Source organism: Diabrotica virgifera, chromosome 1 (assembly GCF_917563875.1).
Source record: "Diabrotica virgifera virgifera chromosome 1, PGI_DIABVI_V3a".
Classification (NCBI taxonomy): Eukaryota; Metazoa; Arthropoda; class Insecta; order Coleoptera; family Chrysomelidae; genus Diabrotica; species Diabrotica virgifera.
The window spans coordinates 138,330,444-138,344,822 of NC_065443.1; the positions used below are offsets into that span (position 1 = coordinate 138,330,444).

General features: G+C 33.5%; 1 protein-coding gene across 1 annotated transcript in view; it reads right to left on the bottom strand.

The window, feature by feature from the left end:
* Positions 1 to 14,379, bottom strand: part of LOC114330297 (uncharacterized) — an 85,783-nt gene that overhangs the window by 69,434 nt on the left and 1,970 nt on the right. The window lies entirely within an intron of this gene.

Genomic DNA, 14,379 nt, shown 5'->3' on the forward strand with positions numbered 1-14,379 from the left:
GGGACCACAATTTGACGTTAAACATGTTGATACACATATGACATATTTGACGTTAATATGTAATATTTATTTACCATTTTTTATCCAATTTGTTATACAAACAATAAGTGTGTTCGCAGAGACAGTCAGGAACTAGTCCACGACAAGTGAAGCATGCGCACTTTAAAATAATTTAAATAATACCGTTGATAGATAAATATACAAGGTATATTTTCTATTAATTAATATTATTAGTTAATTATTAATATACTGGTGTATTTATCGATAAACGATAATACACTCCTGGCCAAAAAAATCGGGTCACCTTAAAAATTGGTAATTTTTTATTGTTGTCCGATTTTAGTGATTTATTTAATATGTTATAGCCTTATTCTCTAAGAATATGGATGTAATAATAGTGTTGCTGAACAGGTAAATGCCATTGTATACCGGGTGTAACAATAATACTGTGTTTTTTCCTAAAAGTTCGTAACACCCTGTGGAATATTCTAGCATTTACAAAATATTGAAATTAAAACTCAATTGTATCCTTAGCCTTTCTCTTAACATTTTGCTTTTTGATTCATTCACTTATGTTGGATAATGAAAAAATTAGGTACTTACAACTAGCCATGTTCTTCATCAAACAGGGTGTTTCTAAATAAGTACTATAAACGATAGTACGACAAACTTTAAGGGGTAATTCTGCATGAAAAAATAATGACCGTTTGATTTATAAACATATGTCTGCAAATGCTTCGTTGCCGAGATACAGGATGTTTAATTTTTTCTTACACACTGACGATTTATTTATTGCTCTAAAACCGGTTGAGATATGCAAACGAAATTTGGTGGGCTTTAAGAGGCAGTAATTGCGCATTTTTTGACATATAATTGAGGCTATCAGCGCAAAAGTGGTGTAACCCACATTTTTGCAAAATGCTGTTTTGGTGTAAAATACATTCGTTACATTATAATCTTCAATACAACAGTAGTGTAAGCCACCTTTTAATACCCATCAACGGATGGCGCTAAAAAAATCTGTTTTTGCACGGGTCGTATTAAGCAAAACTATAGAGCAAGAGTGGTGTAACCTCGTTAAAGTAATTATGTACTCCGATCAGTGTGGGGGGCAAAATAGAAATATTAAGTTGGCATTGATTTGCCAGTATGTGGTTTCTAATCCGGAGTTCACTATTGAAGAAATAGATCATAAATGTTTGGTCAGTGGACATTCATACCTACCCTGTGACCAAGATTTTGGCCTAATAGAAAAAAATAAAAAATTCTTTAAGGAAATATATGTACCATATGTAACATATAACTGTAGTTATATGGTAAGTAATTAAAACGGCTCGAAAAAAAAACATTCAAAGTTATACAACTGATTGCAAGTGATTGTTTCTCTTCCAAATCACTAGAAAAAAATATAACTAATCGAAGAATTTCAGTTGGTAAAACCAAAGAGGAGTGGTTAAAAATTCAGTGGTTAAAATTCCATAAACTTCATCCATTTTCAATCTTCTACAAATACTCAAATAATGAAGAAGTTCTCTTTGAAGAAGTCAGTGTGAAGAGAAGGCAGTCAGAAACTGTAGTACAACTAGATGCTTTGGAAAAACCAACTATTGCTGAAAAAAAAAGACCTTTTTGAATTGTTACAGTTCATCCCGCATAAGTACATTATACTTTCTATAATAGCCTTAATAGTTCCAACAGAGTCCAGGATAAAGTGTTTCATTATGAGTCATACGAAGAATTACCATAACTATGTACTATTTGCACTGTTTCCTAATAAAACTTGTGGTCATGTGGTGTAACCTGTTTATTATTTCACATACAATCAAAATATGATACGTGCGGAAGTGGTGTAACCCACATTTTTTTTTCTAATTATTAGCTTAATTAACACAAAACTATACAGTTAGTGTAGATTCTAAAGTATTTTTTATAAATCAAAAACAAAGCAAATAAAATAATGTTTACAAAAAAAATAAATTAAAAATCAATTTACCCAAATTTTAATTCCTTATTATCTCCTAAGTAAGTAGTCTGGGGTTACACCACTTTTGCGCTGATAGCCTCAATTATGTATTTTGTATTCACCATTGGCGTGCATACCTGTATGCACGCCAATGGTGAATATAAAATTTTTAGTTGTATGTCAAAAAATGTGAAATAACTACCTCTTAAAACCTGCCAAATTTCATTTGCATATCTCAACCAGTTTTAGAGCAATAAATAAATCGTCAGTTTGTAAGAAAAAATTCAACATCCCGTATCTCAGAAACGACGCATTTGCGGACATATGTTTTGTATAAGCAAACTGTCATTATTTTTTCATGCAGAATTAACCCTTAAAGTTTGTCGCACTTATTTAGAAACATCCTGTATTGATGAAGAACATGGCTAGTTATAAAAGTACCTAACTTTTTCATTATCCAACATAAGTGAATGAGTCAAAAAGCAGAATGTTAAGAAAGGCTAAGGCTACATTTGAGTTCTAATTTCAATATTTTTTAAATGCTAGAATATTCCACAGGGTGTTACGAACTTTCAGGAAAAAACACAGTATTATTGGTTCAACCGGTATACAATGACATTTGCCTGTTCAGCAACACTATTACTACATCGATATTCTTAGAGAATAAGGCTACAACATATTAAAAAAATCACTAAAATCGGACAACAGGTTTAGGAGATTCGAAAAATCAAAAATGACCCATTTTTAAGGTGTCCCGATTTTTTTGGCCAGGAGTGTATATTAAATAAATAATATAATATGGAATTTAAGTGCACATGCGTTCTCGTGAACTAAAAGTCACCAACAGGGTCCGCGGACGAACATAATGACACTGACATTACAAAAATTCGCCAAAATTGTCATATTTCGTCGCTACAGGCGCTGGCATAGTTTCGTGTATCCCAACCATGAGCACGCACGGAGCGAATACATGCATTTCTTTATTTCGTTAAATTAACTTATATAATCCTGTTAAAAGGTAGAACATCTTTATAAATTTGTTTTTTATCCTTACGCTTAATAAAATTGAGTTTTTTCTAATTTTAATTACAGTGGAACCCCGATAAGTCGGCCTCAGATAACCCGGAAGTCCGGCTAACCCGGACCCATTTTCATCAGACAAAACACATTTTTTCACTTTGACCAAGTTTTTTACCAAGAAATAAACAATACTGTATACAATTGTACGTAATTTAGATGTACTGTGCATATGCATTTTATGTTTTTGCAATTATAATGGAGTTTATCTGTAAGTATACCGTGTTTTATTAATTTTTACCATATTCTCCGGCTAACACAGATTTTCGACAACCCGGATCGGCCGCGGTCCCGATTAATCCGAATTATCGAGCTTCCACTGTACTATACGTACTATAGTTTATTTTCTAACCAAGAGGAGTAAACTAAAAAGACAGATTCACACCCGAGAAAGTCACTAGAAATGTCAACAAATACATCTTCTTTTTTGGTTGATCATGTCGTCCTTCGACGGTAATCCATAAATCTTATATGTATTAAACGAATGTGTCGCTAAAGAGTTCTAAAAATAAACTATTTTTTATATAAAAGCAGACTGAAAATCTAAAAATTAAAGGAATAACGCAGAAAACACAAAAATCGCTGATATAACTTAATTAATCTATAAAGTGCCAGAAGTGTCAAAATTTACCAAGTGCCATTAGTGTGTCAAAATTACAAACAGTGGTGTAAACTTGCCTGAGGTTGGACCAATTACAGATACGCATTACGGCGCGGTAAATTTGAATTACTCCTCCTGGTTTAATAACAAACCATAGTATATGTATGTATATTTTCTACTACGAAGTGAAGACGTAAGTTTGCGCCATCTACTGTGGCAGTCAGAAAATAGAAACCACTAGTACTATACTCTGTTTTTAAACTAAGAGGAATAATTCAAATTTATCGCGCCGTAATGCTTCTTGTAATTGGTCCAACCTCGGGCAAGTTTACTCCACTGTTATGAAATTTTGACACTATTGACATTTATGAAATTTTGACACTACTGGCATTTCATAGGTCAATTAAGTTATATCGGCGATTTTTTGTGTTTTCTGCGTTATTCCTTTAATTTTTAATTTGTAGTCTGCTTTTATGTAAAAAAAAATTATCAACCAAAAAATAAGATGTATTTGGTGATTTTTCTACTAACATTATTGGATATCTCTTGTGAGTTTACTCGTCCTAGTTCAAAAACAGGATTTAGCTATTTCTGAAATAGTTGGGAAAGTATTTCCAAAATATGGTTGAGAAGCCTAACTTTCTCTGTTGGAGTGTATATGAAATAGCACTATCTAATACGTCCTAAGAGGACAAAAAATGTTATTACACATATACGTTACAAACGTGTTTTCTTTTGCTTGGTAAAGTCCATAACATGGAAAAGAATTAGATTAAGAAATAAGGTTAGTTCAAGCGAAGTATTTACGTAAAGATTGATGGTCGTAATGATAACTAGAACGCCAATAGAAAAATGGTATACAATGTAAGGCATTTAGAGATGTAACAAAAATAGATTTGCTTAAATGGTGCATATCATTGCTTTTTGGGTTTTGTCGATTTTCCATATTAAACTCAAAAATATTAGTATTAAGAACTTGATGTGCCCCATTACAGTTCTTACCTGTAAAGGACATTATTTATATGAATACAAGTTTTTTACTTCTTTCTTTTTTATGTTAAACTGATGAGAGTTTGAATCAGCCAATCATAACAGTTGTATCACAGTATTAGCTTTGTTCGTGCAGCAGTCCACGACTGGTTTCTGACTGATTTCTAAATGATTCGCATGCGCAGTTTTGGTTTCAAGCGCTTGAAAACAGAACTGCTCGTGCGAAACAGTCAGAATCCAGTCGTGGACTGCTGCACGAACAAAGCTGTTAATAACAAAGTTCTATATCGAATAAATTAAGTGAAAGAAGAGGAAGACAACCCTTTAATGTTGCCATAATAATTACAGGTCAAATATACCTTGTATCTGGTCTAAATGAACTACCGACAACATAGATATATCTTTCTCATAACGCTTTTTGTTCTTTGTTTATAATATTGAACTAACATTTTGTGAAACAAATCTGCTGCATGTAAAACAAAAAGTGTCTACTCCAAAAGTTAAACTGAGTAAATTGTCAAGGCCATGGCCAAAAAAGAAGAAGAAGAAGAATGTGTCATAACCTAAATTAACTTCTAGATTCCGCCATGGCCTCTTGTTAAGCTCTTGTTCTACAACACACAGCCAAGTCCTAATGCAAATGATTGAATTTATCTGCGAAAGATAGGTGTAATTGTAATCCAAAAAGCAATGGCAAATTGTGTGGCAAAGCCAAACATTTTTTGTTTTTAAAATATGTTTTACCAAGAAATGTAATTTGTATATTATCGTGGAAATTAATTGCGACAAGGCAAACACATTTTTAGCGACTATTTATTAGACAAATTTTAAAATATACATAGAATGATTATCGTAATGGAGCAATAATCTTTTAGCAGATATGATTTTGGACATTTGGTAGACCAAATTTATCTCTGGAAAATTTAAACCAACACCTGTATAGAGTAGTTTTGGAAATTCCATATGCTAAGTGGGAAAATCTTATTCAGCTGTTGCCTTTTATTCCCCCAGTTCATCATACTTTTTACCAAAATATGGCCCATCGGCCCAAAAAGAAAAAAAATGCAACAGAAAGTAAGCCAACGACGCCGACGGAAACTAAAATGGAGGAAAATGTCCAAGAAGAAAATAATGATCTTGACATTTACTCTGACTATGATAATTAATATTTTTTTATAATGTTTACTATTACAATAAAGTTTTCTTATTGGGAAATCATCGTTTTCTAAAAAAAATAAAGAAAAAATACAACCAAAGACTAAGTGACTTTTTTTTAAACAAACAAGCATGTAACAACATTATCTTCTTTTTATATAGACATTACTCTGTCTGTTTTTCAATGTGTCTCCAGTAAGTTGTTATTCCATCTTTTTCGTGGTCTTCCCACTGATCGTCTTCCTATTGGGGAACCGTCTCTCGCCGTCCTTACTACTCTATTTGCTGTCATTCGGCTTATGTGGTCGTTCCATTCTACTCTTCTGCTTTTCACCCAGTTATTAACGTTGTTCACCTTGCATCTCCTTCGTATATCTGCACTTCTAGCTCTATTCCGCAGCGTCTTACCATCGATTTTTCTCAATGTTTTCATCTCTGCTGTTTCTAGCATTCTTTTTGTCCTTTCTGTATCAGGTCGTGTTTCTGCCGCGTATGTCATAATTGGTCTGATGACTGTTTTGTAAATTCTGCCTTTCACTTCTTTTCCGATGTTTTTATTTCTCCATATTGTTTCATTCAGGCAACCTGCGGCTCTGTTTGCTTTATTCACCTGATCTTCCACTTCTGTTTCGAGCCTTCCGTAGCTGCATAGTGTGATGCCTAGATATTTAAACTACATGACTTGTTCTATTATTTGACCTTCCAGCTCTAGTAACAACATTATGTGAAACGTAATTAAACACTTAAATATATTATGCGTTTTTTCCTTAAAAACCCCATATGAAATATCTTCATAGATTTTACAATAAGCAATTAACTTTAACATTGAATATCTCCAAACGAACATAACGGCACTTAAATCCTTTTGGTTCTTACCCCTTCATATGTATTTTAAATTTTTACCTTCGCCGTCAGAATGATGATCCGTGGTATTTGTCCGTTTCGTTCGCTTTTTCTCTTCGCTTTGAATATATTATAGTTGATAACAAAGTACTCGACTCTAAGAATGTAACACAAAGTTTATTAAAAAGTTAAATAAGATCTTTATTGGACGCGTTTCGGCTCAACACGAACCATCATCAGCAAAGTACAGGAAATACAACACAAACTGACCTACAATGAAAAAATTCCACATGTTGGGACAACGCCCACCTCGGCTAAGAAACTTATCCAGCAGGAAGTAGAAAGAAGCGATTAAGCCTGGATAACAAATTGTACCACACAAACATTTAAAATAACGTGTCTCGAACTATTATTATTACATGGTATTTTTCAGTCGATGGTGGTGGTGTTTCAGACGACTGAAAGATACCATGTAATATTATGACAGATCAAGAAACGTTATTTTAAATGTTTGTGTGGTACAATTTGTTATCCAGGCTTAATCGCTTCTTTCTTCTTCATGTTGGGTAAGTTTCTTAGCTGAGGTGGGCGTTGTCTTAACATGTGAAATTTTTTCATATCTAATTCAATTATACATTATAGGTCAGTTTTGTGTTGTATTTCCTGTACTTTGCTGATGATGGCTCGTGTTGAGCCGAAACGCATCCAGTAAAGATTTTAATATTTAACTTTTTAATACTTTATACTAATAACTTTGTAGTGCATTCTTAGAGTCGAGTACTTTGTTAAATACCTCTAGACCGCATTTGTGAACTGTGGATACTTCCTTTTATGGTATTATAGTTGATGTCCTTCATTGGTACAAACAGGAGTAATTTAATGACTTTCTCAATTCTCAAACATGTATGGACAAACAGCATCGTAACTTGATTTTATAGTTTAGGTATGTGTCTTTGGACAGAAGGAACAATAAGAGCTACAGAAATAAAAGGTACGATTATAACATCGACGTCGCAACTTGTGGCGTATGCTGATGAAATAGCATTAATTAGCAGAAACCTAAACAGTTTAAAGGAAGAATTTACGAAGTTATGCAAAGAAGCATCCAAAAGGGGTTTAGAAATAAATCAAAACAAAACAAAATACCTAATATGCTCAAGATAAAACCCAGTTAATATGATAAGCTTAAATATTGGTGAATATGAATTTGAAAAGGTAGAAAGATAGAAGTATCGAAATTAATGAAAGAATCCAGGCAGGAAACAGGACCTACTGGAAATACAGTAACTTCTTCAAAGATAAGAAGCTTACTCAGAATACAAAACTGGAAATTTACAAAGCAGCAATTAGACCAGTAATCACATATTATGGTGCTTAAGTAATGTGTCTGACCCAGAAAGAGGAAGAAAGATCGAGGATCCTAGAAAGGAAAGTAATTCGGAGGATAGCAGGACCACTAAACTTAGGTAATAATGAATTTAGAAAACTCATGAACCACGAACTAAGAGAACTTCTGAAAGGAGAAGACATCGTCAGATTTATCAAGGCACAGAGACTCAAATGGATGGGACATAGAAAAGAGAAAATCGGAAGCCGTTATCAAGAAAATTTCCAAATGGAGACCTGTATCAGGCAGACCACGAGGAAGACCCAAAACTAGATGGGAGAACCAGATAGTGGAGGACCTTAAGAAGATGGGAGTCAGAAAATGGGTAACCAAAAGCAAAAACAGGAACGAATAGAGGAAAATTGTAGAAGATGTCAAGTCACACAACCAATTGTAAAACGAAAATGTTAATGCGGATTGATTCACCGCGACAAAAGAGCCCAAAGAGGGCGGCAATCACTCGGCTAGGAGTGTAAATGCCATGATGATGATGATGTGTCTTTGAGCCACGCTGAATGTGCTTCTGATAATAATATGCTTAGCTTGGGCTTTCAAAGACTATTTTACGTATGCATTGCTACTATTTTTTGTTTGTAATGTAAACTTTGTTTGTTTTTCATTAATGTAAGAACGGTGTCCCAATTAATTTCCACAGTGCAAATACTCAATATATTTGTATTAGAAGAGCTAGTGGTGTTTATAGAGGTATTTATCCCAACTTGTAAATGCCTTATTTAATTTTAGTTTAAAACTTATGGCGCTGTGTCCTCCAGATAGTTAAGGGGTTGCCGAGTGTACATTTTACGTCGACAGAACTTTACTTTTGTTACCAACTGCATGTAGTTTATTAGAAAAATGTATATAAAAACTATTTATTAATTTATAAAATAGATTTGTTATTAGTAGTAATAAAAGACGAATTATTGGTAAATTATTATTGACCAATGGTATCATTGGGCCTAGTTCTACTTTAAGTAGAAAAATCTTGACAGAAACCAGGACTTCTATCAATAAGATTGAAGTTTTTGAAATTTGTTGTTACAGGAGGATTTGAGGATCCCTGGGTACATAATAACATTTACAACAAACGAAGAAAGAAGCAGAAGTAATAGTAACAATATACTTTTAGTAGTAGAAGTCGTATATTTATAAAAAAAAAAAAGATAAGACAAATCAACACCAAATTTATTAGGTACAACCATGTACTGAGACTGGCTTAAATCGATGTTCGTAACTTTACCGAAAAAAGCTAACGCTTGAAAATGTGGAGACCATCATACCATCAGCTTAATGAGCCACACTCTAAAGATATTTGTGAAAATCAAAGATCAAAAGTATTTTCAGAAAATTTAAAAAGTTTATGTAAAGGCCTTACTGTAAAATTTAAGAGAATTGTCCCCACCATACTTCCTTTGAAAATTATTCATACTGTTCGTCAGCTATAACTTTTCCCATGCGTCACGATTCGTTTTCAAACAAATTAAGTCAAAACATAAAGTGAAACGTACGCCGATGTGTGTAGGATTATAGTAGACAGTATACAAAATGTATATACACATCGACGTTCGTTTCACTTTATGTTTTGACTTAATTTGTTTGAAAATGAATCGTGACGCATGGGAAAAGTTATAGCTGACGAACTATAACATAGTTTTCATCCAGTTTGCAGTCCGTCTAATATACTTACCGTTGCACGTCATTATCTACGTCAGAGATCTAAGTTAACATTGTTGCCCAATTACAAAAAATTCTTGAATTCATTTTAAATTAAATATATCACATAGTTTTTGCGGAAGTGGATTATACAACCAAACAAATTAATATTCAATGTAAATAAATAAAAACTTAATAAATAGAAAACAAGAATTAGGTTTTAATCTTACGTTAAAGTAAATAATAAAAACAGTAAATATAATAAAGCAAATACTTACAGTAAATAATAAAAACAAATATGAAGTGTCATCACCGCAACTGTTAAATAAATGTTACCAATTTATGCCAAAATATCACCTTCGTTCGATTACAGGTTACAGTGTGTTCCGAACAAATGTGCTTCATAAAAACGCTTTATAATCCATTTATACAAATTAAATGAAACATATTATTGTGTATTTCTTTAAGTTAACATTAATAGAAATCTTCCAATATTATTTCTACGCGTATATAATAAAATATGTCTAGTGGCTGTAATTCCAGTGTACTCGGCAAAATGATTCTTAACCCGCGAGTAGTCGCGCGGTGAGATAGAATCTCAATTTTTATCCTTTTTCGCGATAACTTGATGAAAAATTTTGCAATTTTGAAAAAATTTCGTAAGTGCCTCGAGGAAGGGTGTAGTGATACGTAGGAATTTTTTTTCTTCTTCTTTTTGTGGAATTTCTGGCTTTGGGGAGAGGCAATTAGCTTTAACCCGCGAGTAGTCGCGCCGTTAGATAGAATCTCACATTTCATCCTTTTTCGTAATACAGTAAAATCTGTCAGTAACGGCCACTAAAAATGAAAGAACTATTGGCCGATATAGAAAGGTGGCCGCTATTGCCAGTTTTTGTAGTCTACATATAATTGGTTTGGGAAATTTTTAAACTGGCCGTTAGGACAGATGGCCGATGTTGGCAGGTGGCCGTTAACACAGGTTTTACTGTACAGTAAAATTTGTCAGTAACGGCCACTAAAAATGAAAGAACTATTGGCCGATATAGAAAGGTGGACGGTATTGCCAGTTTTTGTAGTCTACATATAATTGGTTTGGAAAATTTTTAAACTGGCCGTTAGGACAGGTGGCCGATGTTGGCAAGTGGCCGTTAACACAGGTTTTTTTAATAAAATTGTTAGAAATATATATTTTCAATACAAAAAGTAGATAAAAATAGTACAAAATAAAAATTTGTTTTAAATTCGTATTTTGAGATAAAATCTCACACGTGACTATCGACGTTACAGAAGTGAGCGCGACTACTCCCGGGTTAAAAAGAACACACCTACCGCCTAAATATTTCATGTTGGTATCATGTGACGTCACGGGCTATGACCCGGATGACGTGCAACGGTAAGTATATTAGACGGAATATATTTACATTTTATGTTGTATTGAATTCAACGTTTGTCGGGGTAGTCAAATTATTTTTAAATCAATAAATAAATTCTTGTACAAACCTGAGACTGGAAGGCGTCTAAATTTATATTTTTCCTTTGGCAGTCCTATATAACGTCATTGTAAAAATGTGTTATGTATTTCCAAATCAAGTTATGGCACAGCTCCTTTGCATTTTTTGCTATAGTGTACTCTCAAAGTTTACCGCATCTGGGTGGTGACATTTTTTAAATGTTTGTACAAATCAAACACAAAAAATCAATTTTTGGAGATTTAAAAAATCTAATGTAGAGGACCAATTTGGACAGCAGCAAAATACATATATTATAAATTATATCATGGTCTGGTTTATAAGAATTTCAGTGCAAAAATTTTGTTGTCAAAATAAATAGTACTCAATATTATTTCATACTATTTACATCAAGTAATATTTGGTAATAAAAGCCTAATGCATCAATGCTTAATATCTGGTATGAAAGGTATAGAAAAAATACTTAATATGATAGGAGCCCTGATTTTTAGAGAAGGTCAGCAAGAAGATCTAGACGAGAACACATAAGAAACGACATTAGACAAAAAATGGGAATAACCATAGATATTCTCCTTTTCATGAACATTTTTCAGTGCGTCACAAATTATAGAAAAAAAGGTAAGTCCGTGATAATACACATTTATGACATTTATTCTAACGTGACATTTTAGTTAAATCTGACAGTTGTCAAATTTTATTTTCAATTTGGAATAAAACCAAATCAATTGTGTCTATTGCATTTATAAAATGGTATTTTCTTTCATTTGTATAGTCTTATAAATTGTACAGATTATATTGATAATATTATTATTTTATTTAATAAATAATTCTTTTTTGATTATGGCGCCATCTATCGACAACTAGAATAATCACCGAACTAGAATAATTACCGAAGTATTCCCAGACGTGCCTTTTTTTCTGTCACATACAATTTAATGCGTTAGAGAGAAATCGAAAAACTGTGACGCACTGAAAGATGATCATGAGAAAAAGAATAACATCGAAAGCAACAGCGGGTATGATACGGACACGTAAGACGAATGGAGGAAAGAAGAATCCCAAAGAAATGTTAGAATGGACCCCCACAGAAAACGTGGAAGAAAAGCAATCACATGGATAAAGGGCATCTTCAAGGCGATATCGGAAAGAAAGTACCCCGCACAAACCTTATGGAAATTAGGTCCAAGTGGATTTAGTTCATACTTTGGGAAAATACTCTTTGAAGCATCCTGATAAAAAGTTCTCATGGGCACATCTCGATCGTATGAAGAATTTTCAAGATATAGAGGCACAAACTCGGAAAATTATAAGATTTACCGGGTATTCCAATTCCCTGAGTTACTGGTTATCTGACAACATGTAGAAGTTTGGATTAAATAAAAGTACTAGTAGTCTAGGATTTTTTCCAGGCTCTCCAATGGCGACCTTTACTTTGACCTTGACCTTCAACGGACGTCATCTTCTAGAGTTTCGAGGGTTTTCAGCATTAAATTGATATAAACAGATTACTCATGGATTTTTGGCATCGCTAAACACGAATATGCCATCATAATTGACCTCAAGGAGGACGTGGTGGCCAGGGCCACGGCAAGGGACGTCATCTTCTAGAGCAGGGGTGGCCAAGCTCCTTAATAGTCCGAGCCACTTTTCACAAGTTGAAGTTTTTCGCGAGCCGCAATCAAATACGTATTCAAAAAGTATGTAAAGAAGGTATTTACAATTTTTTTAAGAGAACTTTTACTTACTGAAAACCGAAATAAAATTAAGAAATATTAAAACTTAATTACATTTTTGTTTTTCTTCTTTTGATAATTCTTTACAATTTGGTGATTAATGTGTGGCAGTACTTCTCAGTAATTCTTTTAGATGCTGGTTAGTTAATACTGATAGGTGTTAGGATTTCACGAATTATAAAATGGAATAAAATGTACATCTTACACAAGTACATTGTTCCTAATATGGAAATAATTTGACAAGCATCCTTTTTAGGGTACCTACTTGGATTCTGGTACAAATTTCCAAAATTCGGTATTCTGCGTCGACTTATAGTTTTATTTTCGAGCTTGATCGTCTTGGGTCTCTATTAATTTTAATTCTCCAGATGTTGTGTGTCATATATTGGTAATAATAAAAAATTCACCTTATGAACTATGTTCATTTCAAATGAATTAAAAAAAAAATGAAGAGACGATTTAACATATGTTAAGTCTTGAAATCTATTTTGGAGTTCGGTCAATATTCCTTCCGGCTTTTTTATATACTCGTTAAGTTTTTATAGTTTAATATTGTATCAAATTTTTTTAAGTCGAGTAAAATGACTAAAATGTAAAATGTGTACCTAATCACCTAATCCAAATTACAAATTATATCCGTAGCAAGAGTTATACAAAAATCGGTCTGGATTCGGTTGATTACTGACTTTTACATTGCGCTGCTCTTCTGTAATGTTCGTTAGCGCAGTTTTCGATGTGTCTATCATTCTTATCTTGGATGGAAATGGAATTTGTCACAAAGTATTTCATGTTTGTTGTCAGTAATTTAAAAGACATTTTGAAACACATATGGAACGATAATAATTTTTTTAAATCATATTATCTAATACAAAATTTAAAAATAACTCTGGTACAATCGAGAGCCACAAGTAAACTGTGGCTCGTGAGCCGCAGTTTGGCCACCCCTGTTCTGGGGTTTGATGGTTTTCTAATTAATGCAAATGAATTACTGGAGGGTTTTTTGAGGTCGCTAAACAAGAATATGCCACCAAAACCGACTCTTGGAGCACCTGGTTTCCAATGCCAATGTAAGGGGCTCATGGAGTTTCGAGGGTCTTCGGTACTACATTGATGCAAACGGATTACTCATAGGTTTTTAGAGTTTCTTAACACGAATATCACATCAGAACAGACATCGGAGTACCTGGTGCCTAAGGCACGTCATGCTTTGGAGATTCGAGAGTGTTCGGTATTAAATTAATGTAAACTGATTACTCACCGGTTTTTGGGGCTGCTGAACATGAATACGCCATCAGATCCGACCCACGGAGCACCTGGTGCCTAAGGCAGATGGGTATTACTCATGGGTTTTGGGGCTCCTGAACACAAATACGCCGTCAGAATAGACCGGGGTACCTGGTGCCTAAGACACGTCATCTTCTGGCGTTTCGAGAGTTTTCGGTACAAAATTTATGCAAACGGATTACTCTTGTTTTTGGGGGTTGCTTAACACGAATATGACTTAGATA